General features: G+C 31.3%; 1 protein-coding gene across 4 annotated transcripts in view; it reads right to left on the bottom strand.

The window, feature by feature from the left end:
• Positions 1-4,938, bottom strand: part of LOC106688424 (uncharacterized) — a 124,742-nt gene that overhangs the window by 87,058 nt on the left and 32,746 nt on the right. The gene's annotated exons all lie outside the window — the stretch shown is intronic.

Genomic DNA, 4,938 nt, shown 5'->3' with positions numbered 1-4,938 from the left:
ACCTTTCACCCAAACTACCTGTAACTACCTTTCATTACTTTGAAAGTGGCGTATTTATGTTAGAATGGAGATATTGCAGGGTGCCAAATTTATTATTTTAATTAATAAAATTAAGTCTATTTTAGAAAAAGTATGTTTTTGGCTACGAATGGACTTACGCCACTTTCGAAATAAATGAAATGACGTTTTCAATTCATTCGAAAGCACACTTTCTAGGTTCGTAAAGGGTATATTTTTTTTTTTGTATACTGGTGGTCAATTTATATTGTATTATTAAAGTTTTTCGGTTTACATCATTGCGTTAGTAACTCCATTGTTTCGAAGCGTGTTGAGCCCATAACCTAGAGGTCCGTGGATCGAAACCACACTTTGCTAGGGTATTATTTTTAAATTAATTTAGATGTTTGTAAACACGTCCATAAGATATGTATTTTGTTTTTTTTACTTTATAATTTTTCAATTATACACAACAAATACTTGCCAGACCAATTTCTCTCTATTGGGAACTCTTGGGACCTCTTTACGAAGGTCCTCTTTCGAAAAACTTTGAAAACGACTTGCCTAGAAACAGTTAAGAAAATACTCATTGTAGTTTGTGATTAATTATTAATTAGCAATTACTTAGCTAGTTTAACCTATAACCCTGTTTATGATTCTATTTCTTTTGTTTCCAACTCAGCATATTTTACTTTGGAATTAAACAAATTCATTGTATCTTTATAAAAATGTCTTATTTATTGTTTAAATAAAATAAATTGTATCCAATTTTAGTCTAAAAACAAATTCATAGTTCTTTATAAGTCAGACGTTTCGAACAATAGAACCACATAAATGTTAAAAAAACTTTATGCAGGCTATTTTGGCATTATCATTAATTTACAATTACCCTATGAGAAATTAAAACATTAGGGAATCATATAATTTTATTAATAAGCAATTCTTAGCTCTTACCTATTTTATCAATTCTTCATATTAAATTAAAAATTAAAACTTTAAATCACAGTTAATTTTCACTATTATAATTTATCACAACAATATTTGTAACCTTCCCCACACTCAGGTCAGGCTTTTAATTTATATATTTCAACTACGTTTTGGTTAAATTTTCTATTTATTTTATTATTACAATGCATATCAAGGTCAATTATAATTATCAACTTTAATTTTATTTCATATTTCTCACAAATTAATTTTAATTAAAATATCTGCATAGTGTTGGTTCAGATTTCGTGTGTCTGTTCACGTAATTCACTGTATCTCACTATATATGTATTCACTGTTCTCTGATATGTAAATGGACTCGAGTATTTTTCTTTTGGATGTATTATTTTCTCTAAGTAAAATCATAGTATTTTGAAAATCGAATGTGTGCTGGTTTTGGTTGCATACTGCACTAGTGTGTTGATACATTCTATCAACCAGAAATTGTTTTCTTTCACCATAAATGTGTAGCTGGACATTGGACAGTTAATAAGATTATATATAAATGTCCCATTTATTTAATGAACCTTTTCAATAATCCTTACAGGTTTGTGTAGTTGCCTCAAATTCATTAACAATAACTTCCTCCTAAGAAGGAAAACGGTGAAAAACAAAGAATTCAGATGACCTTTTAGGAAGGGAATATCCGAGTTCTGGGTAGAGGGTTTTACGTATTGTATACGTGTCTAGGCAATATGTAGTTTCACTCCATCACTATTTATAAACATGACAGCAGTGCCATTGACACAATCACGGTTTGGTCATTCCCATTGGTTTTCAAAAATGCATATGATTCATCTGAGAAATTTACTTTCATATGCAACAAGGTGTTTACAAGCCCAGTATTATTTGACTAAAAACGTATACACACATTTAAAAATTAAAATTAAAAAGGTAACATTGCTTGGCAAAAACTTGGAAAAAACTGCAATCTTACAGTAAGAAATTGTTTGTGCTTTGGTTAAATAACATATATTAGTTTGCATGACAAAAATTCGTCAATTCGTAAACAATGATCAGCAGCCATATGACAAAAATTCGTCAATTCGTAAACAATGATCAGCAGCCATATGACAAAAATTCGTCAATTCGTAAACAATGATCAGCAGCCATATGACAAAAATTCGTCAATTCGTAAACAATGGCCAATAGCCACATGACAAAAATTCGCCATTTGCGCACTACAGAAAATGATTGATTCTTGTTCATTTAATTCTAAATAAATTAAATAATAAATTCTATCAAACAGATTATTCCAATAAAGAACTGATTTCAGTTGCATCGTAAACGAAAACATAATCATTAATCCACGGTCAACTATCTACACCTCATCATAATCATTTTATTCTAACTTTGTGGCACTTCGGTGTTCAGATATTTATTTCAATTGTATTATTGTGAATTTTCGGACGCAATTCTAATCAAAATAAAATAATAGAATATGTCCAAAAATGGATAACGAAAAAGAAAGATGGGCAGAAGATTTATCTGATAGTGATAGCTTTGCAACATCCCACTTCATACTGAAACGTTCCCAACAGTACCTTTCGCTGAAGAAATATTAATTATTTATAAAAATAAAAATTCGAAAATAATTTACTTCATTTAATAAAAAAGAGAATAACTTTGTTTTCAACTACCTATAACTACCTTTCAGTCAAACTACCTATAAGTACGAAAATAGTTTACAACTATTTTATTTTCCAACGTTTCGCCCCACTTTGTAGGGCTTCATCAGGGCTGTCCAAATGAATAAGATGAACCTAGATATGAAGATAGGTTCATCTTATTCATTTGGACAGCCCTGATGAAGCCCTACAAAGTGGGGCGAAACGTTGGAAAATAAAATAGTTGTAAACTATTTTCGTTTCACTTGTGACCGCAACCCTGACCATCTTCCTATATATCAATTTTTACGGTCAACTACATATACATATATACCTATAAGTACCTTTCACCCAAACTACCTGTAACTACCTTTCAGCCAAACTACCAATAAGAACCTTCAGCTAAGCTACCTATAAGAACCTTCAGTTTAAAATAATGAATATATTATTTTAAAATATATTTTGCTGAAAGGTAAAACCTAAAGCAGTGTGAAGGATGTCATTTTTTTTTTATATGCACTTAATACTATATATTCACGCTTATTAGTTGTATACATACACTGAATGATGGCTATGCTATAACTAAATGACTCGCAGTGCCATCAGTATCTGCCTATTATGCCATCCTGGATCTGCAAATTTATATTTTATGAATTATGTCCGTTATAGAGGAGTGAAAAGTCCTGATGGGCGATAAAATGGGTGTCCGCATTGGGAGTGGAAGGGTTCCGTAATAGCGGGGTTGAAATGCATTAAACTCATACTTTGTTGGTCGAGAACTTCATAAGTGACCATTAAGAGGGGTCTTCGAGATAGAGAGGTGTCCGTTAAGAGAGGTTTCACTGCATGTATAATGTTTTATAATAAAATTATTACACTACATCAAATCGCCATGATTCAACCGGTGTGATCAATAGAATTAATAATTCCTTCCTCTAACTGAAGGCTATACTTCGAGGCACGGACGGAAGTTGGAAGGAAATAGTTAACTATTCGAATGTTTTCCTCTGAATCTAAGAGATATCTCACGTGATTTCCCTAGATGTGTACGACGTCAGAACAATTACTAACGGGAGTCGATAGAGAAACCTCCTCACTCTTATCTTTAGATACGTCTTACAAAGACGCATTTTATGACCTGATTTTTCCAGTTACATGGTTTCGACTTATGGTTTTTATTAAAAAATAGCTTATAGCATTTCATTAATAGCTTATAATTATTAAATTATTTATTTCATACCTGACATCAGTTGCCGAAATTATAATTATATCAGGTTTTTCACGTGGAAATGGGTATAGTTAAAGTGATTAAGTTAATTAATTCACTACCGCTAATCTCACTTCCCTATCTCTTCCCAGTTCTCCAGAAATGATTTTTGACAGAATGTTTTACCATAAAAATCCAGCCAATCTATTGAAATTGTAACCAAGGATTTTTCAAATCTTGTCGCAATTTTCGGAACCTACGATGAATCTCCTGTGGGATATCTGCCAATTCGTTGGGAAATATATCCGTCAACAATAAAATAAATTATTTTCGAAAATATTCGCTAGATCAAATAATTGAACAATGTAGGAGGAAATACAATTAGATCAGTTAGGAATGAACCAATATTTTTGCGTCATAATGTTTTCTTAAACTACATCACTTGTACCTAGGGTTTTTATTGCGACATAAAAACATTATGTGTATCGTCTTTATTAAATTATTTTACGATGTTTCAAATAATTATATCGAATCTAAATACCGTTGGATCAATAAGGTGAAGAAATGAGATTTTTGACATGAAATAATCGATTTATTGGCAAAGGCAAAATAAACAAATTCTTGAAATACTCGATAGTATATCACTATCCCAATGGGATATCATAACACAACATCCTATTACGTGGTACGTCGTATCTTTTTCTATCCCGACGATGTCTGAATCGGCTAAACAATCACGACCTTCGTCATATGGTAGTACTTCATTCATGTCATAGTATCAGTCATTTAAAAGTATTTTTGAAATGCTATAGGGCAATGAACCCAGTCCATCATATCCTAAACGTTACCAAAGTTAGCAAACGTATTTGATTCCACTTCATACTTGCCATAATTATGGATAGGGGAATTATATACATTAAAGAATCTGATTATATACTTTTTTTTTTTAATAATTTATTTATTGTTATTTACAACTGTATACATATGTACACATCAAGTAAATTTGCTGTAAGTGATATTATGACATGATACAAACATGTGGAGAACCTACCCATTGATAGAACTCCAAAAACATTTCTAAAGGAGAAGATCTCGAGGCCATATTCTTTTCAGACACCTACGAGGATTATTAGGCAGTGAAGG

The sequence above is a fragment of the Halyomorpha halys genome, unplaced genomic scaffold (genome assembly GCF_000696795.3).
Source record: "Halyomorpha halys isolate HHAL.00 unplaced genomic scaffold, Hhal_1.1 Scaffold1127.1, whole genome shotgun sequence".
Taxonomy (NCBI): Eukaryota; Metazoa; Arthropoda; class Insecta; order Hemiptera; family Pentatomidae; genus Halyomorpha; species Halyomorpha halys.
The sequence above is the reverse complement of the archived record's forward strand: the minus strand, read 5'-3'. Positions and strand labels throughout refer to the sequence as shown.